This window comes from Mesoplodon densirostris, chromosome 2 (assembly GCF_025265405.1).
Source record: "Mesoplodon densirostris isolate mMesDen1 chromosome 2, mMesDen1 primary haplotype, whole genome shotgun sequence".
NCBI lineage: Eukaryota > Metazoa > Chordata > Mammalia > Artiodactyla > Ziphiidae > Mesoplodon > Mesoplodon densirostris.
Window position 1 is genome coordinate 8,233,818 of NC_082662.1, and position 25,181 is coordinate 8,258,998.

The following is a 25,181-nucleotide window of genomic DNA, read 5'->3' on the forward strand; positions in this document are numbered from 1 at the left end:
AACACGTCTCAGCTCCCTTGACCCCATCATTCCTGGCCTCGTCCACAGCCGAGGCTGGGGCCAGGCTACAATGTGGGGTGCGGGTGGGGGGGTGGTCTGTGTGCAATGTAAGGGGGTCCAGGCCTGGAGTCCCAGCAGAGCTTATCCCAGGGAAAAAGAAGCAGGCCTGGCTCAGTGAGCAGCACTGATCCCTCCCCCTGACTCACCCTGACAACACAGCTACAGCCACAGTGCCCAGTGCGCAGTGGTGCCCCTCAGGGCTCCCCCTGTGGTCCCTGGTCAGCCCTTTGAACTTGCTCTCTTGCCTGTTTGGCCCTTTACCTGGCAGAGCCTACCTTGGATCCTCTGATGGACAGCTCTAGCCCTGGACAGCCCCTCCCCCTCTCCTCAAGACCTCCCTAGGGAGAGTGGGGGCAATTACAACCAGATCCTCAAGAATCAAGGGCAAGTTCCTTCTCAAAGCTCTACTGCTGTTTCAAAGCCATTTTTCGCCCTGGCCTCCAGTTTTTATCAGGGCCTAGGAATCAGCCTAGCGGGGCCTAATCCTGGGGAGCTTCCCAACTGCAGCATGGATTTACCTGTGTCTGAAAGCTTCCTCCCTCCTCCCTTCCCCCTCCTGACTCCCTCCCCCAGGGAAATCACTCTAAAAGGGCCTAATGGAACCATGTCCTCCTCTCTTCGTCTCTCTCCTCCCTCCCTCCTTTTCTTTCTCTTTCCTTTTTTTTTTTTATTAGCATTTGTGGAATTTATTCCCAAACTCTCCTAATCTTCCGTACACAACCATTTGATTTGCATAACCCAACCCCCTCTCATAAAAACTGGCTGCTAGTTTAATTAAAAAATGTAAATTTGCTGTCATCTCGGGGCCTGGTGAATTAGGACGACATCGGCATTTTTTATTGCTAAAGACCTCCAGATTGATCCAGCCCTTGGCTGAACTATGGTGGAAGAAAAGGGGTCCACATGGCCCCTGAGGGTCTTGAGGTTCTGCTGTCCCCTCCTGAGCAGCCCTGGTTCTCCCACCACTGAACTGCTTATGGCTGCAATGTTTCAGAACCTAGAGTGATCACCGGAGTGATGTTAACCCACGACCCAATGCTTACTGGGTCCCTGGTGCCAGCAACCCTTTGGGGCCTGTGTCTCCAGCCTTGTACTGTGCTAGAGAGGCCCTCGGCAGAAGCTGCCTGTGGTCCCCCAAAAGGAGAGAGCCCCTCATCACATCTGCAATGAGTCCAGGCCAGAAACGAGGCCCCTGGCCCTGGCTGTGTGCAGAAGTACATCCCAGAGGTTGAGGAAAGATGAGCATGCAGTGAGCCCGGAGACAGGCTCAGAGGGGGATCTCAGAGCTCCCACCTGCTTCCCTTTTTTTGTGAAGAGGGGAAAAAGTGCTTTTCTTCTGAAGTTCTGAGATTAAGGGAAACTTTCAAGTTCGAAGAAAAGGCTGAGATGGTATCACCAGATGATTTCTCCAGGAAACAGTCAGAACTTTGACACCTTGGACCTCCCCTCACTGAGTGGCCAGAGTCCAGGCCTGGGTCCTGCTGGGAGGGCCCTGCTCCAGCTACGGGAGGGACCAGCTGACCACAGGGGCCCTTCTAACTTCTAGGAAAAGTTTCCAGAGCCTGTCCCTAGAGGGCTGGGAGAAGTAAGTGCTGGGAAAGATGCTACAAGAGGTTCTGCCACCTGCAGGCCCAGGAGGCCCTCTCTCCAGTCGGGGACACCCTACAGAAGGGCTTTGGAGTCGTGCCCCGACAGCAGGTGGGTATAGGGCAGGAGGATGGGCTCCAGCTCCAGTTGGCATATGGGTTAGAAGGAGGAAGCTGAGGGCCCGACTTCCAGCCGAGTAATGCCTAGGTCCCCTGTGCCTGCCCACAAGCAGAGGCTCACCTGCCCCAGGTAGGGGGTGGTGCGTTATCACCACCGGCCCATCTATAAGGTCTGCTTCTTAGCTGGGATGGGGGGGGGAGCATTTCTGAAGAAAGGGGGTGGGGCCTGAGAGGGAGGCGATGAGACACCTGATTGGAGGTGGGGAGGGCTGCTTCTCTGTGCGAGTGAAGGGCAGGGAGGGGCGGGGTGGCAGCAGTGGCCTTAGACACCTTTACCCACTTTGCCCAGTAGGGGCTGTTGCACCCTTCCTGGGCACAGAGGTCCCCAGGACCTCCACGTCGAATTCTCCAAGATCACACCTGTCTGGACATAGCATTAATATTCCTTCCCCAACAAACACACTTCCCTCCTTCCCAAAGCTGCTGCCATGTCCTGGCACCCATCCTGGGCCCCCTAGTGCCGCCTCCTGCCCTCTCTGCCCACTCCCTTTTGACTTCAGGAGGTCAAATGTCAGTCCATGGATCCCAAGGGGCAATGCCATGAACTTGGGCCGTTATAAACAACCACTCTAACAGCCACTCATACCACCTTCTGTAAATGAAACAGAAGGGTTCAGAGATCAATCTCAATGAATTATGAACCTGTTTATCACTGACCTCTTTTAAAGACATTTAGCAAAAAAGACAGCGCTTTTGTCAGCCTAGGATGAGGGTCCTGGTCAAAATTCCATTTCAGTACAGAGGGCTAAGGGAAAGCCTAAAGAACGTAAAGTAAACCTCAGTCTGGACTCAGATTGGAACCTCAGGTAGGAAGAGAAGAGGAATGTTGAATACAATTATATTAAAACCAATGACACACCAAAATCTCAGCATAAACTCTGCTCCAGGCCAGCACTATGCTATGTGGAACCCTAACCTAGGCGCCATGCTAGGCCCCCCAAAACCCATAGGTCCAAATTCAGTCGTTTGTCTGGTCTACCCTCTCCCAGGGTAGGGGCTAAGGGGGATGGGAGAGAGTCCTGGGCCCCTCACTTTGAACTGATAACAGCCGCCTCACCCCACGGATTCTCAGGTGAAAAATACTCATTAGCCATAATAAGCAGCTTGATCATCCGACACAGCCTTGTCCCACATAAATTAAATTCCTTTACCTTGAGAGAGTCGCCCCGAAACCAGACTAACCGCCTTTCCCAACAGGACGCTGCTTTCAAAAACTAAACCATCCCCCACTAAAAAAATAAAAACACACACCCCACAGCCAGACACATAGAGATCTTTGCTGGAGAAGAAAAAAAAAAAAAAAAACAGAAAAAACACGCAGCCGCTCAAAAAACACGGAGAACAAAAAACAAAAACCCCACGAAAAACCCCTAAATCCTCTCTCTGGGTGCCCCCCAGCTCCCTCTCCCCTAGGTTCTTTCACAATGACAAGCATCAAATTAGTCACAGTCCCTAAGCAAGTAACAAATAATAACAATAATATCATCGGAAGCCTCACAATCCAGAAACTCAGGCAAGAAGCGCAGCCCGCACCGGACCCTCTCCAGACCAGCCCCCCCCCCGCCCCCCCCCCCGCCCCGCTCAGCTGCTACCTCATTGGGCTAAAAATAATAACTTCCGTAAAAGAACCGAAAGAAAAGTGAAAGAGCCACCCCTGGTTCCCACCGGCCGGTACCTGTACCAAGATCCATTCTCCTCTCTTTGGTCCCAAACTCTTCGAGGAACGCCAAAAAAAGAAGAGGAAAGAAAAGAAATCTGTTTAGTCTCTCGCAGTGCCCCCCACTACCCACCCCAGCTTTCCCCCTCCGCTCTCCGCACCCTCCCCCCATCGAGGGGCGGTCAAGTCCCCGGGCCTGGGGGAGAAATGAGAAGGGAGACCCGGAGGGAGAGCGAAAGTTTCTCCCTCCCGCCCCTCTCTCTCTGGCGCTCCGGCACGGCACGCTCAAAGCAGCTCCTCTCTGCTCTCGAGTTTATTAAACTAAAAGAGAAACTATTTATAGACGCGGCCCGGGTCGGGGGGCCCGGCCGGCCCCCGAGGCCGGGGGGCGCCCCTGCCCGCGCCCGGTCCCGCTCCCGCCGCCCCCGCCCCCGCGCCAGGGTCGGAGCCCCGCGGCGGCGCCCCCTGCCCTCCCTGCCCCACTCCGGTACTCACCATAGTCGGAGAGTCGAAAGCCGAATTCACTTAAATAATCAACTTTCATAATACTTAATTAATGCCTAATTGCGACTGATTACTCCCCGAATAACAAGTTGTTTTAAAGCCCTGATGTCATTGCTCCTGACGGTAACACTCAGGGTAACAGTTTGGCAGGAGGGAACAGGCGGGCGGGCGGGAGCGGCCGGGGGCGCTGCCAGGCGCCGAGGTGATTGGCAGGGCGGCCGCGGCACCGCCTCCTCCCTGCCCGGCCCGCACCGCCCCGGCAGGTGAAAGAGCAGATCTCGGCCCGCCCGCGCGCGCGCGCGCGCGCCCGCCCGCGGGAGGCTGGAGTGAATGGGCTCGCGCTCGCCCACCCCGCGCCCGCTCCTTCAGGCGCGCCTCCGTCCGTTCCCTCGCGCGCGCGCGCGCTCCTCACACGCGCGCCCTCGGCCTGTGCCCGCTCCCTCACGCTCGTGCGCGCGGCCTCAGCGCACCGGCCCGGGCGGCCCGCCTTCTTGGCTCAGCGATTGCCCAAACCTTAGACTTCGGAGGAGGGAGGCGGGGACTCGGAGCCCGGGGACGGGAGGGAGGGGAGGCGGGAGAGGGACGCGGCGGTCCGAGAGGACCCGGCGGCCCGCGCCCGCGCCCCCGCGCCAACTCTGGCCGGACGCCGCGGGCGGGCGCGCGCTCGCACGCTCTCCTCGGCGCTCCGGCCCCCCGAGCGCGACTCGATGGCGGCCGCGCGGACTCACTGCCCGGCGCCGGCCGTCCGAAGGCTCGCCGCGCGCGCAGCCGAGCAAACTTTTCCGCGCCGGCGGGCGCAGGTGTGAGCGCCGCGGGGTCGCGCCCACCGAGCCGCGCGCCCTGGTGCGCCCCCCGGGCTCTGGGTGCTGGGGTACCAGGCGTTTTGCTTCCTCCCCATCCCTGAATCTCTTCCTGTTGCTGTGGGTGGTGGTGTTTTTTAGCTCTGAGGAGGAAAGACTCTGGGGCCTTGGGCCTGGGTGTCCCGGGGAACACTCGCATCGGCCTCGCGCTGTTCCTCACACCGTGCCCGCCGCAGGCTTCACGAGTGCGGGAACCCCCAGGGCTCCGCCACTTTGGTTTGGCTTCGCCTTTAAATGCGCCCTGGCTCCCCCGCCCCCACCCCGATTCCGGGTGGACCCCGGCTCCGCGCCACATCACTGCTCTCCAGGCCTTCCTCCTCCCGCTGCCCCGCAGTTCCGCCCCCAGCCCCGCAGTGAGGACGGCACCTCCTTCCTCCCTCACCCTGCCTTGGCCGCCTGTCCTCCAAGGGCCCCCACCACGGATCCGCGCTGTCACTTGGGCTGCCAACCGGCCCTCTTGCCTCTGCCACCTCCCATGCGGGGCCCTGGCAGACAGGGCACAGACAACCCTCAACCAAGGAGCCAGCGTCCTGCCACCTGCCCCTCTGACATCGCCGCATTTCCTGTCTGCCAGTTCATCGCTGGACCAGGGCAACTTCTCTCCTTGCCCTCCCTTCCCCTCAGAGAAAGCACTTTGGTGTATCTTTCGGTCCCCAGATGTCCCTGCTGCAGCCAGATACGTTGAGATTCCTTAAATTTTAGTCATCTAAGTTACCCACTGGGTGGGGGGCAAGGAAGGAGGCAGGCGAGCAGGAAGGTGGGCAGTTCTGCTTGTGAAGTACCTGGATCTCACTGTCCCCAGCTCTCTGTCCCTTCTGCAGCCACCCTGCTGCCTTCCTCCCCTCTCCTGTTTCAGGGGAGGCCACACTGCCTTCAATGAGGGGAGGAGACCAGAACCCAGGCTTTCTTTTCTCTGGTCTTCCGGCAGCATTCAGCAAAATGGCGCTGGACTATTTTTGCAATGGGAAGGGCCCAGGGAGGCCTTGGGGCACGTCAGGGAGTTAACAATCTACTCTTTTTCCCATTTTCCCCTTATTTTTCTTCTCCCTTTATTTACTTTTTTAATTGCACTTGAGTTCCAAATGGCCCCACAGGGAGATTAGCATCCCTCCCCCATTCGACTGCTCTCCCTGTTGCCTTCTTGGCAACCCCCATTCCTGGTTGTCACACAACCTTCTACCCTTCAGACCTGCCCCATGCCTATGGAGGACGAGTAGCTGGAGAGGCCCAGGAGCTCTGAGTGTCCCCCAGTCCTAAAACCCTGAACAAGGGAGCACAGCTCCTTAAACAAGCCAGGCCCTGTGCTCCCCAGAGGCTGGTACAACTGCTGGCACAGGGCAACCAGGCAGCAAGGACCATGAGCTTCTCCCCGGGTGGGATCTCAGAGAGGGCACTGCGGCGTCCAGGACTGCTCTGGGGTACACACATGCCGCTGGGTTCTCCCACCCGTGACTCCCCAAAGCAAGGCTTACAGCTTTGGGTTGTAACAGCAGTCAGTCAAACCCAAATCCCAATCCTGAAGTGTCTGCTGCCCCATCTGAGCAACTGGGATGTAGAAGGAAGCCTGAAGACACAGGGGAGAAGGGTGATTTCTGGGTGTATCTGCAATGTGCACATATGGGGAGCTCCCTGCATATGTAACCCACACAGCCTAGGGGCTCCCTATGATGTCCTTCTGGGCTTCTGCTGATGGTGGTCAGGGCATGGGAGGGCATGCCTTCCAGTCACTTACGCAGGACCAACAGGATTGGCTGCACAATAACTTGGGGGCCTCTGGTGGACAAAGGCTGGAGAGGAATGGCTGAAGGGATAGAACTGGAAGAGCCGGACGGAAGGCGGAACAGGCAGGGCGGGCGAGAGGGGCTCGCCAAGCACAGCCACTGGTAGAGGGAGGCGTGAGCTGCCTGGAGAGCCTCAGCTCTGCCAAGACGATGGCCACAATCAGCCACTGCAGGCTTAAGAGGCTCTGCCCAAGAGCGAGGGGCCTTCCTGAGAGGCAGAGAAAATGAGGCCATCTTAGCATGTTATGATTTGAGATTTGAGAAGGCTGAGGCCGTGTCATGGAGGGGTCCCCCGATTTCTCTTTCTCTCCGTGTGTGTACTCGTACCAAGGCCCTGGCACCTCTGAGTCTATGGCCCATTTTGCCTTGAGAACCCTGACGTGGTAACACCTCTTTGACCCTGAGGCCAGGCCACAGTTTCTGTGCCTCGGGCCCGGGGAATGGAAAGCCCAGTGCCACAATTCCTCCCGGTCTCGAGGCCCTGGGCCCAGAGCCACCAGCTCCTCCTCTCACACCCCACCTCCAAGGGAAAACGTGGGGCCCTGCCCAGCAATGCCACCCACCGGGCCCCTCACACGGGTCCAGGGGAACCTGTCAGCTGTCCCAGGACAACCTTCCCTCACTGGCTCCCGGCGCCCTCGCATCCCCAGTTTGCCCACTCATTCCCTCTCCCTCCCGAGCCCGGGGCCTTCTCACTCACCAGCCTATTTACACACCAGGTATCTCATGCTTTATCTGCTCTCATTTTGAATTTGTAACTTTCACATAAACTTGAACAAAGCTCCTTTTGTTCCTGCACCCCACCCCAGGATCCCAATAAACTGGTTCCCTCTGAGGAGGCGACTGGGCCAGGACACAGGAGCCTTGGCCAGACGACTGCGGGTACGTGTGAGCAAGCATGTTCACACCTGCGGGGAGTCTGTGTGCCTGCGTGTGAGTGCACTCCCCAGGCGGGCGGCGGGAGGGGTCGGGGGAGCCTTGAGTGAGCAAAGTGTGGATGGGAAGGATGGTGGGGATGGAGGGCAGAGCCCAGATGCCATGGCACGGGGATGGGATAGCCTGCCCGTAGGGCACGAGAGGTCATGGGCCCCGGATGGGTGGGTATCGGGGCAGGGGATCAATGGGGATGAAGAGGAAACAAAGAGCAGAGAGGCACAGCAAAGTGGGTGGCGGAGCGAGGGGCTGAGGCCAGGCTCGAGCTAAGTGTAAGGCAGATACAGGGATCGCATTATGGCGGTCTAGGGGCTGGCACGGCCGCACGCTCAGCCCCGTAATCCTGTTAGCCAGCAATCTCCATTCCGAAAGAGCTTCATTTCTTTGTGAATATTTGTAAACTAGATATCTAATGGAAAATTATAGGAAAATTATAGTGAAATTCATGACGGAGAAATCCGATTATCCCTAATTCAATTATGCCATCTTAGCCCACACAGCACATTTCCCATTTTTTTCCCATAAATACCGATGCCAGGGGTCCCGGTAATCAAATAAAATTGAAAATCATCTTCCCATTAAATTCAATTAGCCGCAATTTCTAAAGCCTATCAGAGATTTTAATTACTAAATTATAAAATTCTCCAATGCTAAATTGAAACCAAAAAAATTGCACATCCTTATATTTCAGAGAAAAAAAAGGGGGGGCCAGCAAAATCCTCGGAAAATGCCCTACTCTCTGTGCCCAGCTCCAAAGCAGGTTCCCCACCTGGAGGGACAGCACACCGCTGCCTCCTTGCCAGGTTGAGGACCAAGCCAGGGGGGCAGAGGGGAGGGCCCTGTCAGGGGAGGGGCTGAGGTATATTAATTTAACAGAGGGGCAAAGCACACCTCCAACCCCAAGCAGCTGGAGCTGGGCTGGCCCTTAGAGAGGACTCGCGTCCTCACTGGCTGTCCTGGCTCCTGAGATGCCCTCAACTTTGTCCCCCACGGAGAGTGAGGTCTATAACTGCTACCTTCTTGGCCCGTGGACATGGCTCAGGCCCAGGTCACAGCTTGGCCTCAGGGCAGCAGACCAGAGGCAGCCGGCTTCTTACTCAGTTGCTGGCTCTCTGACCACCCAGCCGGGCCCCCAGATGGCCTGGGCTGGGTCAGAGGTGGGGAGTAGGATGGAACCCGATGTTGAGGGTGGCCAGACATCATAGGAGGGTTCCGTGGCCCTGAGCCTTCTCCAGAGCATTCCCAGGAGCCATGGGTCCTGGCTGTGTACCAGCCTCCTGAGAGAAGAGCTGGGGATGGACATGGCCCAAATTTGGCCTTTCCCTGTACTTCCAGCTCATTCCTTGTTCTTACCCTCTTCTGGGAAGCTGACCGGCTGAACTGGCCAGAAGGAATACCCTTGCCCCGCGGGAGAGCTCACTCTTTCGCCCCCATCTCCTTTTAGGGAAGTGCTGGCCATAACCCCAACGGTAGCCCCTCCTCTCCCCCGCCCCCACACCCACAGGCCACTTACCCCACTCTAAAGTCTGCTCTAGGAGTCCGAAGAGCCTAGGGAGGTAGCGCCGGTGGTAGCATAAAGGGACCCTAGATCTGAAACCCAAGGTGGGTGGCTGGGTGGGCAGCTGCTGGGCCCGGCAGTTTCAGGGCAGCCAGGAGCTGAGCTGCCGGCAGCCAAGCTGCCAGCAGCCCAGCACCCAGGGAGCAGGGAGCAGGTTTAATTTGCCAGGCAGTCAGGAGTGCCAGCAGGGGAGGCACCCGCAAACAAAACAAAAACAAAAAAGTTAATTATCTTTGGCTTTTTCTTAATAAATATCCAAACTGGCCCGGCCGGATCCTCCGCTTTGGAGGGAGAGAGAAGAAGGAGGAAAAAACCCCAAACCAAATCCAACAGACTCATTCTCTACCTTTCCCTTTGTCTCTCACCCTTGTATTTATCTCTTATCAGAGGCAGTAACAGTTTCACATTAATTCCCAAATTTTGCAAGTGCAAGAGTGCGGTCACAAAAAGTTGTGTTGTTTTGTTTAAAGTTTTGGGGTGGGAAAGTGGACATGTGAAGAAGAAAGAGGCAGGCAGGAGGAAAAAAGGCAAGAAGAAACAGGACAGAAGCAGAGGGAGTGAGAAGAAGACAGAAGGAAAGAGAGAGAAGAAAAAACAGAGAAAGTGTGATGCGGGGAACTGAGCTCGTTGCATTGCCCCCAGGGACGCGGCCCAGCCTGTGGCCCCAACCTGGGCAGGGAGCTTTCCTGGAATGTTATGTTGGCATTTTACTTCAGTTACAATGATCAGCTATAGGAGATAATGGGGATTTTTCATCTTAAAGCTCCAAACCACCTAGGTCTCATTGGCCACTTGGGCTCCCCTGCTGCTGCGAGTTCGTGTGGCAGGCCCCCCTTCCAGGAGCTTGGCTGGGGAAGAGGGGAGCTTGGCTGTCCTTCTGAGGCGTGTGACTTTTTCTGTGTGGAATCTCAAGTATACCTGGGGAGAGAGATGCGTGTTGCCACCTGGGCCTACGTGTTTGGATGGTGCTGATACACGCCTGAGCCCACGCTGTTAGAAACATCTGGTAGGGCACGTGGTGGGGGGTAGGCAGCCAGGACATCGGGCCGTCCCTCACGGAGCACGGGCACTGGAGTCCCACCACCTGGGTTCAAACCCTATAGCTCTCTCTCTCACCAGCTGTGCAACCTCAATCAAGTCACTGACCCTCTCTGAGCCTCCATTTTCTCAGCATCAAAGTCAATAATAATTAGTGATTGCCGAGGGCTGAGGGTAGGGGAGAATGGAGCGTGACTGCTAATGAGTACGGGCTTTCCTTCTGGGGTGATGGAGATAGTCTACAATTAGATAGTGGTGATGGTGGCACAACCTTGGGAATATACTAAAAACCACTGAACTGTACACTTGGTGTGTGAATTATGTCTCAATAAAGTGGTTATAAAAAAGTGGGGATAAAAAGGGGGAATGATAACAGCACTTACTGCATCGAGCTGTCATAAGGGCATACGGAGCACATAGCCTGGCACAGAGTAACGCTCAGTAAGGATTCACGAGTAGTCACTCACACGGATCGCGGAGGATGGGCTGGCATCCTGGGGCCTGGGCTGGTATCCATGAACTCATACTGCTGGGGCTTACAAATGTCTACCTGGGGCCCTGGGGCCAGGCCAGCAGGTTGTCAAGCAGCTGAGCTGCCCGCCCCCAGTACTTGGTTGGGGCTCCTGGGCGACTGGCTCGCTGGCAGGGATGGGAGAGTGCATGGCCCTCCTCCTGCCTCCCCGCCTGCGTCCCTGGAGATGAGGCTGCCCACCGTGGCAGGCCGGCTCTGTGCTCACTCTCCCCGTCTCAGAGCACTCATATTTTCCATGTGCAGCAGACCGTGAATTCACCTTCATACTAGTTACAGGGTTATTTAGCTTCTCCTGACACTGACAATCACCAAACTTTAATTCGCTGCTTGGTTTCTCCCTGCTGCGCCCTCTGCCCACCCCCAAAATCACTGCGAGAGGATGGGAGGAACCTAGGTCTGGCCCCCTCTTGCCAAAGCCTGCTCTTCGGAGTGATGGAGCGATGGGAGGAGGGGGGTTGGTCAGAAGGAGGAGACGATGGGCAGAGGGCGGAGAGAGAGAGCAGGACGGGAGAGGAGAAGTACCACCAGGGCTGAGGGGAGCTTCCATCCCACTCCTCTGGCCTGACTGACACTAATGTATTCAACCTGATGTCCATCCCGTTACGAATGAAGACTCAGCTGACTGGGCTGCGGGTCTGAGGGCTGGCAGCCCTGGCCAGGACCTCCGGGGCCAGGACTCACTGAGATCCCAGGACCAGGCAGCTGGCATGGGCTGGCTCCTCTGCCTGATGCTGGACGAGCAGGTGCCCATCTGGGAACTCACCAGAGGGAGCCCATTCTTACCAACCTGAGAAGCCAGCTCTCATTTCCTCCTGCCTCTCCCATGCCAGTCTCCTGTCAGGCCAAGCCCTCCTGCCCTGTAGAGGTTTCTCTCTGGCTTACAGCCCTGTTGCCGGGATCACGTCTCTCTTCCTTGGATAAAGCCAGGGGGGTCTGCTCAAAGCTACTGACAAGCATCAGATGAGAAACAGAGACCGAGACATCGCCCACCAAGGATCCCAATCACACAATCCTGGGACCAGCGTAGGAGACAGGGCCCAAATGCGGCCACGAGTCTGCTTCCTCGCCCAGTGGGAGGGGCCGCTGCTGCCCTGAGCACCCAGGCCAGCCCCAGCAGGGTCTCTGTCTCTCTTCCCTTGCCTTCGGCAGATCCCTTTCTTTCTGTCTCCTCTGCACTCCCACACCTTTCCAGGAGTGGGCCCAGCTTCCAGAAGATCCAGAGAGGCCTCTGGTTAGCTCGGGGGCCAGGCAAGCCCAGAGATCTCAGACTCTTCCTCGTAGCGACTCTTCATCTCCTGAACTGGTCACCATCACCTTTCCCCAAAGCCTCCCGGGCAAGCGAGGTTTCCTCTGAGGACCATTTGGTGGAACAAGGGGACTCTCTTATTCGCCACATCCAAGCTGGCTCCATCAGCCACTCATTGGGCGGAGAGTCCCAGGAGCAGAGAGACTCACAAGGCAAGGACCTGGGGGGCTTGCAAAAGCAGAGGCAGGGCCAGGGGCAGAGGCAGGAGGGGAGAGGCAGGGAAATCCACTGGTGGGTCCAAGTTCTGCCTGCTTCCTCCCAGCCCTGCTCCACTGCCCCACCCCTGCTGGCAGGGGAAGTGGCCATGGTGGCCTGGGCAAGAGAGATGTCAACGGGAGCGATGGCAGAGATGGGAGAAGGGGCTTGTTGACGGCAAACTGTCCATTATGGCTCAGATTATAAGCATATTGCGCAGGGCTCTCTGCACGATGCCGAGGAAATCCAATACGCTGAAAGGTTAATGCAATCAATTAGGGTGACAAGGAAGTAAAGTAAAGCCTTCGGAGTAGATGAAAAGGAGAGAGAGGGAGAAAGAAAGAGCGCCATGGAGTTGGGGGTGGCAGCACGGGCGGTGGGAAGGTGAAGAGGAAGAGAAGCTAATGGGATGCAGAGAGAAGGCTTGGAGGGGAAAACAGATCTACAAAAGGCCGGGAGCCCGCGAAAAGAGGCCAGTAAGAGAGACGGCGGCAGAAGCAGCAGGAAAGGGCAACTCGTGAGCTGTGCGGGGACCCGGCTCCCAGCTCGTCTCAGACCTCTGACTGCTGCACAGCTTCAGTTTCCTTCCCGCTCCCCCCTTCCCCCTCCCTGCCAGCCTTTCCTCTAGGGCTCGGAGCCTGGCTCCCAGATTAGCTCACAGCGCTAGTAACGTGCAGCCTTGGTCCCTGCCCCTGTACTGAGCGTGTGCCCACCGTGTAACGTCCAGGGCCTTCTCCACAGAACTGCAGAGTGGGTCCCGACTGCCCCAGAATGGGCCCAAGTTCAGACCTGGACTCCTCCCTTGGCTTGCTTTGCTCTCAGCAGACCCCACAGCTTTCCCCTATGCATCCTAGTTCGTACTTGCAACAAGCCTGCAAAGCAGAGAGCGTGGTCGTCAGGGCTCTGTTTTACAGATAGAGAAACTGGTGCTCAAGAGGTTATGCGACTTCCCAGGGCCCTGCAGCAGACATGGAGGACCCGGGACCGACCTGAGAATTCCAGTGACTCCCAGTCCACCACCCGTGCGGCATTTTCTTCCACGACCCTCGCTCAAGCGAGGAGTCTCAGCTTCTCCAAGGTGAGGGACTCAGTGGTCCCGGGGCAGGGGTGGGGGACTGCATGGAACCTGCCTAGGGATGACTGCTGGCTCCTACATGCATGGCGGAGACCCAGGCTCTGGCAGGTGAAAAGGAATGAAGGAAGGTGGGAACGCAGGCGCTGCCTACCTGTCAGGCCCCGGGCTAGACACCTTCGGTCCCATTCACTCACTCGCTTGTCCCAATAACCCTGCAAAGTAGATATTCTGCTCACCTTGCAGAAGAGGAAACTGTGGATCTGAGAACTTGCTAAAGGCTACAGGATGGAGACACAAGGCTCCTGGATGCCGGGAGCAAGAGATCTGAGGAAACAGTGGCTGTCAAGGAGAGGACAAGCCGGGACTTCTAGGTAGGTGGGACGGAGCAGGAGATGAGGTCCTACAAAGAGTAGAGAGAGAAAGGGCAGCCCCAAAGGGACCAGGACTGCAAGCAGCCCCGCAACCTCAGGGACAGGGCTCCCTGACAACTTCCCCGGGCCCCTCAGAGCAAGACACGAGCACGGAGCAGGATGATGGCTGCACAGCACTGTGAAGGTACTTAATGCTAGGGAACTGCACACTTAAAAATGGTTACAATGGTAAATTTCATGGTGTGTATATTTTACCACTGGGGGGAGAAAAAAAAGAGCAGAGGGCAGGAGCCAGAAACCCCAGAGGGAGAGACAATAAACTTTTCTTATAAAGGGCCAGATAAATATTCTAGGCTTTTCAGGCCAAACGTGCTCTGTTGTAGCTACTCAGCTCTGCCATCATAGAGTGAAACCAGCCATCATTGATATGCAGATGAGTGGGTGTGGCTGTGTTCCAATAAAACTTTATTTACAAAAACAGGCAGTGGGCCAAATTTGGCCCTCTGGTCATACTTTGCCAAGCCTTGCTCCAGAGAATGGAAGCACCTGGGGCTGACTTTCAGGACAGAAGTAGCCAATCTGAACCTTGCCAAGTGGAAGGAAGGGCTGGGCAGAGGGCTCAGGAGGAAATCAGGTTCTCATTAGCAGCAGAGGGTGGAGAAAAAGAAGGGAAAGAGAACAAGGGCTGGATGGGAAACAGATGTCCAGGAACCGGTCCGTCCCAGCTCCCAGCATCCTAAGCCCTCCACTGTGCTTCAGAGTCTCAGGGATGCTATGAAGGGGCGGAGAGTCGAAGCTCTCAACATGCTAGGAGTCTCGATGCCAGGAGAGAGGTGTTGGGCCCTGGCTAAGAGAGGACGGGAGTGGGGCAGCGGCAGGGTCGGGCTGGCCAGAAGGGATGCCAGGGGAGAGAAGGGCGAGGAGAGAGGCCCGGGGGGCAGAGCTGTAACCAGGGTGGTGCTGGCGGCAAAGGGAGGAATCCACGGGCCCCAGTGAGAGCGCAGGGCGCGGGCCGGGCCTGCCCTACACCGGCCGCCTCTGATCACGTTTTCAGGGCCACTGCCCGCCGGCACAGACAATGCTGGGGGAGCCTTTGAAGTCCGAAAGGGATGCCGCGGTGGGAGCCTCGCGAATCTCCTCCCTTCCCCCGTCCTCCCGGGGGAGGGGGCCAGCAGGACAAAACCCAGAGCCGGTCACAGCCGGGCCCCCGAAATGCGGGAGACAAAGGGAAAACAAACAGGTTTGGAGCCAGGCGCACGGTGCCGTGTCTGTCCCCCGCCCCGCCGAGCACGGATGATGGATGGCTGCAGCCAGCCAGCTCGCCCGCCGGGCAGGCCCCGCTATTTACATAACACTGGCGTTCCACCGGTCACCTCTGACACGGCGCTGCCTGGGGCCGAGGCCTGGTGGCCCCGAGGTTCCTCGAGCCACCCGAGAACTGAGACAGCCTGTGAAGGCCGGGCCAGGCCAGGGGAGCCCAGTGCCTGGGGAAGGGAAGGGTAGCAGCCTGATCTGGGCTCAGGGCCCGGGGCCTCCTCCCTGCCAGCCTCCCACGGAAGAAGGAGGAGGCCACGGGGCCGGCAGCTTCCCAGGAGAGAGGACGTCTAGGGCTTTCAAGTCCACGCGGTTCCCCAAGCACGAGCTACAGGCAGAGCTTCCAGGGAGAGCTGGCAGCAGCCACGGCGGGCAGACAGCACTGCGGAGGGCTGGGCACGGTACTGCCGGGCGGCTGAGCCCTGGCACCACAGATGTCCCTTTGCCTCACGCTGCCTTGAACACATTCCACGCCCAGAGTCAGCGATCCATGGGGCCCCAGCCCATTTCCAGCCTAAGAACGCATCTGAGACCCTTCTACCGGGGTCATCTTTTCCTGCCAGGTTCAAATGGGCAGTGTGGTTCCAATTCCCTGTCTCCATCTTCCAGACCCACCCTGGGGGCTCAGCACGACTGGGCCCAGCCCAGGGTGACACGTGTAGCAGGCGCGTGGTCACCACTGGGGGGAAGGGCTCAGGCCTTACCTTGTAGCGGGTCCTAGAGGCTCCTCTCTCACAGCGGGGGCGTCACTTCATCCTGGGGAGGGACAGAGAAGAGCCTCTTAGCCTTTCAAGGCAGGATGCGTACAACTCCCCAGTGTGTGCCCAAGGGCTCCCTGCCACCCCCAGGCCAAGGGGCTGATGCTCCAGGGTGGCCAAGGGTGTCAAAAATTCAGACGCGCGGAGCGGGCACTGATTTTGGCCCATCTGAAAGGACGTGCCGACCAAAATTTGAAAAAATTCAGAAAGCAGCAGGGGTTGATCACAGTGGAAATATGGTCCTAACCAAAGAGAGAAAAGTCAGAGCATACTGCACACACCTCCGTGGAGGCAGAGATGCGGGTGTGCGGGTCGGGGTGCTCTCCTGGAGCTGCAGTGGCTGAGCAGCAGGGCCTGGGGACAATGACAGGAATACCGCAGCACCCATCCCTCACTCTCTTCCCTTGGCCCCTGAAAATCTACAGCACATGGGTGACTGAGGGGCAAGGGTGGACCAGGGGCCAGGGCACCAGGAAGCCTCAACTCCCAGGAGTAGGCTGCAGACAGCACCTTCCACCCTGGGGTCCTACTGATGAGTCACAAGCCATGCCGGGGGCCCACGTAGGGAGAGGGAAAATGGCCCAGCAAGGTAGGGGGTCTTTAGCCAACACGTGACTCAGCCCAGCTTGCCAGGCCCAGGCCCTCCTGCCCAGCACGTGAGTCTGGGGAGCCAGGTTCAAACGGGACAGACGCCTCGTGTGGACAGAAAACCCAAGGAGCCCTCTGCCTGCTGACCTGGGCCCACCTGCCCTTGCCCGAGCCCGCCCCGCTCCCACCCCGTGGGCCTTCAGAACTCCACCCATATCGGGAAGGGTTTTCTGCTTATTAGGGTTTTTTCCTCCCTACTCCCTCCTTTGTGGCTTATCAATGATGCAAGAGGAATAACACCAATTTCCTTAGGCTGTGTAATCCCCAAATCAGATTGGGGGGATTGCGAGAGGTGAGGTGACCTTGTACAGGGCTCCGGGAATGCCACCCAGTCCCGCTGCCCGCCCTCCCGTTCCCAGGACATATTTAGACAGATAATGCTAATTGTACTTGACGCATCCTCCTAAGGAGGGCTGGGTCCTCTGCCAGCTTTTGCTGCCTTTGCTGGGCTGCCTGGGCGGAGGGTGCCCACTGAGGCAGAGCCCACCCTGCTGGACACCGGGCTCTGGTGGGCATCGAGCAGTTGGGGGGGGTTACCCCATGGGCCTCTGATGCCCATCTGACCCAGATGGTAGGAAGCTAAAATTCTGCAGAGAGCTGGGCGGACAGAGAGAGGGGGCAGCAGAGAGGAAAGGGGAGCCCTGCTGAGATGGAAGAGGGGGCCGAGGTGGGAAGAGTGGACAAAACAAGCAGTCGGAGAGGAGAGCTGGAGGAAGTGGAGGCCAAGCAGGGCTGGGCCACGGGGCAAGGGAGAGAGACCCTGGGCCTCCGCTGAGAGGCGCTGGGCAGGCTTGGCTGTCAGAGCTCACAGCCCAGCCAGCCCGCCCAGCGGCCCAGCGGGGCGTCATCGCTGTCCGGTCCATCCCACACCCGCCCGCCTGAGATCTCTCAAGGCACCCCGGCCAGCCTCCCTTGAACCTCCAAAGCCCCCCAACTCCACAACTCCAGTATCTCCCTTCCACCACCTTTTTCTCCCCTCCCATCCTCCCCAGCAACTGTGCATTTATTAATTCATGAGGCACTAATTAGTTCTTTGTTTAATTTTGTGTTAAACAGACTGACCAGAATGATAACGACTCGCAGCGCGGTGTTGCCGTCCCCAACCACCCCTGTTTTCTGACAACGAGGGAGCGTGGGAGACCGGAGCGCTGAACCCAAATCCCTCAGCAGTTGCACTTCATTAAGTCAAAATGTGACAAGAAGCTTAGAGAGCAACTTGCAGATCTGATCACACAGAACAATCGGGGAGGAAACTTTCCAGGAGTTGGCTGGGGGTGGAGGAGGGATGGGGAGGGCGGAGATGCTTACCATGCGGGGACCAAGGACGTGAACTGGGGTCCTGCCCCTCACCTGGCCCTGGGGCAGGCGGCCTGGCAGACGGGAGCAGGGAGGCTGTCTCTGGGTGGGATCTGGGACACTGGGTGGATTCTGGAACCCCCGTGGGGACCTGAGAAGTTCAACTTTCTCTCTCCGTTCTGCCCGGGCATCTTCCCCTGTCACTCTCTGCCTCTCACTGTTCCTGCTGTTTGGTTCTGGCCTGTGTGAGTGAGTGACTGGGCACACCCAGGGCCTGGCAGAGAATCAGAAAGCTGCTGCAGTTAAGGAAGGATTCTGCAAGGCCGGGGGGGAAACACAGAGGAGACCAGGAGCCCCAACACTTAGGAAGGCTGAAGTTAAGTGCAACGCTTCCAGGCTAAGAAACAGAAGTAACGTGCTCAGGGATCCTGGCCACTCTCCGCCAGCTGTCCACCCATCCACCCATCCTGCACTCATCCAATGTTCTTCAACCTAAGTACTCTGACCAAAAAACTGAGGACCAAGAGGCTGAGTTCTATGCAGAGGTACATGGTAAATCAGAAACAGAACCAGGTCTGTTTGGCTACCTGCTCCCTCCTGTCCATGTGACAAAGCAAGATCTTGGCCCAGACGTGTCAAGCTGCTAACCGCATAGGTCCACAGGGAGGGATCGGAATTAAGCCCTGTCCCAGTCTAAAGACAGGGCCCCTGCTCTCCTTCTACCTGACCCTAATCTCGGAAGATGTGGACAATGTCTTACATAAATGAGAACATGGAGGGGGATATGAGGAGGAGAATAAGAACAAAAGCACACAGAGAAAGCTGACAGACCAGAGCCCGGATTGTGTGTGAAGATCCTCCTGCCTTCTTCCCATTGGCCACTGTGCCAGCCCAGGTGTGGCCTGACCCACCCCCTGAGAGCCGGGGCCTGAGGCAGAGTCTGCAGGTCAGCCTTGCCCCTGCCTTCCCCCGGCGGGTGCCGGTTCGGAAGTGCAGGGGTCTCTCACCCGAGCCTGGCAGCCCTGGGCTGGCTTCTGTTCATTTGCTGTCAGGCTGCCTAAGCAAACCAATGAAAACTAATCATTAATTATAAAAGAGAGCAAGAAGAGTAGAAGAGAGGGGAGAGGGTGAAAGGGCGAGGTGGGAAGGAGGAGAGGGAGGACGCGGAGGGCCTGCAGGGAGCTCCGAGCGGGGGACCGTGGGCCTGGGAGCTGGAGGGGACCAGAGGCACACGAGGTGCTGGAGTTGAGGGAGGGCAGGAAGGGCGCCAAAGGTGGTAGGGAGGGGGCTGCCCTGGGCCGGGGTCGGGGGTGGAGGGAAAGGCTGGAGAGGAGGGGAGCGGGAGAGGGAAGGGTGAAGAAGCTGCTGTGACCAGCGTACCAGGACCCGAAGAGGCCTCATCCGCCTGCAGTCCCCTCTGGCTGGAGCCACCGACCATCCGGGATGTGGCTTCCGAGCATCTCACCCCGGGCTCCCCGGCTCCATATTTATGAGGCTCAGCTGATTACGCAGCACCAGGCCAGGCTCCTCAGCCCTGCCGCCCCTACCTGCTCCCCAGCCCTCGCAGGCCACAGAGGGGAGGCTCGGGGCAGCTGTCGCGGCCCATCTACCCCGCCCCCCCATGCTGTCTCCTGCCCCCTCCGGCACCCGCACACACCCCGTCCGTCTCCAGGCCGGGCCCTTTCACAGGGCTGAGGCCGTGTCAGCGGGCAGCTTGAGGAGGGGGCAGCACAGACAACAAGGGGCAGTGTCATGGAAACGGGCACTTTCCCCGAGAAATATTCTGTTTGGCCTCCGTCCTGCATTGAGGAGCTGTCAGGAGCCTGAGTGAGAGCCAAAGCACCCCGGGACCAGGCGTGACAAAACCTATTTTCTGCCTCAAATTTGATTGATTAAAAAACTTTTTAGGAAAACCATGCTAAAAGAGTGAAGAAAAAAAAAAGAGAGTGAGAAGGAGAAAGAGAAAGAGAGAAAGAAAGAGAGAGAGAGGGAGGGAGAGAGAGGAACGAGGAGGAAAGAAAGAAAGAAAGAGAATGAAAGTGCTGAGGGCTCAGGGCCACGGGCAGGGCCCGCGCTGTTGCCCCGGCAACGACGCCAGGGCCGGCGTGTCAGCCCGGTGGCCGCCGCATAACCAGGCACAACGGAAAGGTCAAAGGAAGCCCCAAACTTCTACACAGTGGTTAGCAGACAATGAGGGGCCGAGGCGGCCAGGGCAGGTTGTCCCTCCGTGTAGGGGAAGGAGCCCATCAGCCGCAGGCAGGCCAGGGACAGCTGGGGTCAGCGCCAGGCCTCCGGATTGGCTCTGAGGAGGCGGGCAGTGGTCTGCAAACACAGTCTGGGCTGAAGTTTGGCCAGACTCCTTAAAACCCTGTATAGGCTCAAGAGGAAGGATCTAGTAGTCTGGGGGCAGGAAAGGGGTTTTCCCACCTTGTTCTCGAAAGTCCTGGCTCAGAGAGGTACCCAGCTGACCCGCCCATCCTGCAGGGCCGAAGCCTCTGCTGCTCCAACACCTCTAGCTTGCTCTCTCGGTCTCACACCTTCCTTGCCCAGGCCCTTAGTTCCTTTACTGGATGCTGCCCTGTGTGGTCCTCACGTCTGGCTTGCCCTCTCTCTTTTCCCGTCTCAGAAACTGACACAGGCCCCGCCATGGGCTAGGACTGTGATGGGAGGCCGTACTTTACTCTCTCAGGGCTGCAGGAGAAAGGCCAGCCTCCCCACCTTTCTTGAGCCCCCGAAGGGGGAAGAAACTCCTCCATCTCCCAGAGGCCCTGCCTGACCACTCCAGGCGGAGGTGGCTCAGATCTTCCTGGCGGGACCCATCCTGTCCCACCAGGAAGAGGGGTCCAGGTGAGTGGCTGGGTTTGCTCTTCTCCGTCTAAGGGCCTCGGAGGTCAAGGTGAGGAACAGATCTGGCGAAGATGTCGGCAAGAAGGTTTCTCTGGGGTGCTGGGAGCGGTGCGTCCAATGCGGTCTTTGCAGCTCAGGGCTCAATGTGGGTGAGGCAGTGCCTCCTTGGACAGATGGCGTGTGCCACCAGACAGATATACGGAAAGACAACACCTGCTCCGGGCCCTGCCGAGCCCTCCTCCAGGTCATTGGCTTAGATCTCTCCCCGTCCCTGCTCCACAGTGATCGTCAGGATGTCCACTGAGTACGTCCTGTGCGCATGACACTGTGCTAGGCCCGAGGAAGATAAAATACACAGCTTACACGAGAAACGACAGAGGAGGTGAGACCCAGGTCTGAATCCTGCCTCTGCCACTTACCCTCCATGGTGTCTGCCGGGCAGGCTGCTTAACCTCTCTTGGCCTCAGCTTCTTCAACTGAAGAGGGGGCGGTATGAGCCCTACCTCAAATGCATTTCATTCAGTAATTTTTCTTTTCTTTTTTTTTTTTTTTTTGCGGTACGCGGGCCTCTCACTGTTGTGGCCTCTCCCATTGTGGAGCACAGGCTCTGGATGCGCAGGCTCAGCAGCCATGGCTCATGGGCCCAGCCGCTCCGTGGCATGTGGGATCCTCCCAGACCAGGGCACGAACCCGTGTCCCGCGCATCAGCAGGCGGACTCCCAACCACTGCGCCACCAGGGAAGCCCTCATTCAGTAATTTTTCTTGAACACCTACTATATGCTGGGTACTGTCCTAGATCTGGAGAACACTAGTAACCAGAGACAGTCCTCACAGAGCTTCCGTTCTGCAGTTGTTGTGAAGACCCGCTGAAATAACACACAGCACCGTGGTCTGTCACACAGTAAGTGCTCAACAAGTATTACCTTTTACTAGCTTTCAGGGGCCCTGCCTTTAATAAACTGGGGAGAGGTCCAGCAATTCCACTCCTAGGTATATACCCGAAAGATTGGAAAACAGGGACTCAAACAAAAACTTGTACACGAATGTTCGCAGCAGCTCCACTCACGATAGCCAAAAGGTGAACACAACGCAGATGAATGGATAAACAACACGGGGTCCCCACAAAACGGAATATTATTCGGCCGTGAAAAGGAACGGAGTTCTCATACGGGTTACAACATGGATGAACCTTGAAAACGTGATGCTGAGTGAGAGAAGGCAGATGCAAAAGACCACATATCATACGATTCCCTTTATATGAAACATTCAGAATAGGCAAATCCGTAGAGACAGAACACAGATTAGTGGTTGTCAGGGGACGGGGGAAATAGGGAGTGACTTCTAATGGGTATAGAGTTTCTGTTCAGGGTGATGAAAAACTTCTGGAACCAGATATTGGTGGTGGTTGCACAACACTGTGGATGTACTTAGTGCCCCTGAATTGTGCAGTTTAAAATGGTTACAGCAGTACCTTTTATGTTGTGTGCATTTTACCACAATAAGGTAAAGTGATACAGCTGAAGAAGGAGAAGGAGCAGCAGCAGCAGGCGAGAAGGCTGTTCCCAAGGGGCAGCTCAGCATGAGCATTAGACGAGCCAAGCAGGGGCGCGGAAGGTGAATCCTCCTCATTTCAGACGGGTCCCCTCTCCTTCCTGTCCTCAAGAACGGCGTGCGCTCCCGCCCGAGGCGTTCCTAGGCCTCACAGATGCGCTGAAGAGAAAGACAACATGGGGGCTTCCCTGGTTGCGCAGTGGTTGGGAGTCCGCCTGCCGATGCAGGGGACACGGGTTTGTGCCCCGGTCCGGGAAGATCCCACATGCCGCAGAGCAGCTGGGCCCGTGAGCCATGGCCGCTGAGCCTGCGCGTCCGGAGCCTGTGCTCCGCAACGGGAGAGGCCACAACAGTGAGAGGCCCGCGTACCGCAAAAAAAAAAAAAAAAAAAAGACACCATGGGAAGGCTAGGGTGCCTCCAGAGGTGGGGGCACACATCACTCCAGAGCCCGCGATGCCGTCCCCCCAGCGCCGCCGTTCCTCTGCGCACACGTGGTCTGGCTCCTCTCGCGTGTGAATCCCAATACGCACGGCCCACTCCATCCATCTCTCCGCCAGGCTCCCCAGACAACTGGTGCTGCTGCCCGGCACCTTAGTGCAACACGCTGTCCCCCACGTGGGGAAAGAGGGTCTGAGTCAATGACTTGCCCACCCACAGGGCTCTCAGGCTCTCCCCAAGGACGGGGAGTTCCACCCTGCAGGAAAAGCTGAGGATAACCAGGGAGCCAGGCCCTCGGGACAGCCCTCCCAGCCCTCAGCCTCTGCCCTCCCAGCTGCTCCCGAGTGTGTGTGCGCACAGAAACCCCTGCCTTGGCCCGGGAACTGTCAGGAGATCAACAAACAAAAGCTGCTTCTTGACAGGGAGTCATTTATATTTTAGCTTCGTTCCATTATCCTAACGAATCCTTCATCAGCAGATGCAATATTAACAGCAGAAAATCAGCTCATTACATCCGGGGGGATTTCATCAAGACGGCAATCATGTATGCAGCTCCCCAAGCCTTCAAGAGGCCAGTATGGCTGTTATTTATTTATTTTGTTACTTATTTATTTAATTTTTGGGGTTCTTTCCACATAATTGCACCGCATCTCCGATCTTTAATAAATAATTTGTAGGTCCTGAACTGCAGACAGCTTTGCTCTCTGCCATGAGAGCCTGCATTAGCCAAAATATTTACCAATATTTGAAAGCCATTAGAATCAGGAGGGAAGTGGGGAGGGGTACTCTGTTCTTCTAGAAACAGCCTGCTCTGGGGCTACGGTGCTAGGTCCTCACTCCAGTCCCCCAAGCCGGTCTCTTGGGATGGGGAGCGGGCCTGTGTTGCTTCCCTGGGCTCACTTAGTTTCAGCAGGAGATTCCGGGGAGCTCTTTGAGAGGGATGCGGCCATCTCCAAGGATTCCTGCGGGCTTCTCATGGCTGACGTGGGCTGGTTGCTGGAAGGGGCCCCCTTGGTGAAGGGGCAGGAAGCTTCCACACGCTGAGCTGGAGCAGTCTGTCGGGATGACGCTCCCTGGGTTTGCCCAACCAGCAAAGGGAGCTCAGCGAGGGAAATCTTCATCGTGCTACAGCAGGCCCTGGCTCTGCTGCGGCGGAGCGTGAAGAAAAGTCTGACCCGGGAATTCCCTCGTGGTCCTGTGGTTAGGACTTGGCACTTTCACTGCCATGGGCCTGGGTTCAATCCCTGGTCAGGAAACTAAGATCCCGCAAGCCGCGCAGCGAGGCCAAAAAAACACAAAGAGAGAAAAAAAAAGTCTGACCTATCCCTCTCGGCTCCCCAAGGTTATGCCTCCCACTTCAAAGGAAAGGAAGGTTTAGTGGACCCAGAAGGCAGACTTAGTGGGCCCATTCTACAGACAAGAAAACTGAGGCTCAACAGTGACGCTTTCTTCCCAAGGCAACACAGCTAGGGAAAGGCCCAGAACCAGGATTTAGACTCAGAGGTGGCTCTGCCGGGCCTCCACTCTTTCCACTAGGCCAGAGCCTTCCAGTGACACAGCCTAGCCTTCCAAAGGCTCCTGGCTCCGACCCACGAGCCTGGAGTGGCCACTAGGGCCGACGGGCACCCCCTGCCACCACCACTGGGCTGGCCATGCTTTCACAGGTTTTTCCCAGCGGGGGCTGGATTTCTGCCCAGCCAGGAATGTGCTCCCAGGATGTCAATTCTAATCTCCCCAGCGCTCTGACAGAATTAAGCTCCAGTTTGTCCGACAACATCCCAAAGTTTCAGAAATCCAGGGCAGACTCTCTAATCAGGCTGCAGGACAAAGGTCTGGCCTGACCCTGTCACTTCCATTTACTCCTCCTGTCTGTCTCCCAGTTGCTGCCTTTCTGCAGCTTCCTCCACCCTCTGCCCTTCCCTGGCCAGCTCAGCCTCCACCCTCTCCTCCAAGCTCCCCTGTTTCTCCGCCCAGAATTTCCCCTCTCTGAGCAGCTGGGCTAATCCTGTTGCTCCACTATCTAAAGCCAAGGAATTCCTGTGAGACTGACCTGCCGCTAGCACTAGGCCTGCTGGCCTCACCTCGGCTGGGGCTCCCTCTGGTTCGCCACCTCTAGGGAGCGCACAGGCTCAGACCTCCTTGGCTCGGGAGAGGGTGCAAAGTTATTCTCAAACTCTGCTTACCCTTGCCTTCGGTCAGCCTGACTTTGGGCCCCCTAACTGCCCCTGACGCATTCTCTGGCCTTGCCCAGCTTCCCTCCTGTTTGAGGGGTCAACTCGTGGGCTCTGGAAAGCCTTGGCCCTTCGGCCATGCTTGGGGACACCCCTCTGGTCAGAGACCTCCCTTCCTCAACAGAGCCTGGGGGGCCCCAAGAGGAACACTGGGTGGAAGGACAGCAGAAGCAGCCCTGAACATGGGGTGGGCAGGGCCTGCTGGGAGAACGCCAAGCCCCTGGCTCTGCCGGGCTGTGGAGCCATCAGAAAGGGTTGAGGAGCATGGGAGCTGGGCAGCTGGGCCAGGAGAAGCACTCGTGTGCAGCCAGCCAGAGGACAGGGCCCAGGACGCCGGGGAAGCAGAGGGGCCTCCTTCTCCACTACTCACCACGCCCAACACCCAGCTTCCCTTCTACACGGCTCTCAGGTGGACCCAGAGCGCTGACGCCTGACTCGGTTTCCAGAGGAAATCATAGGC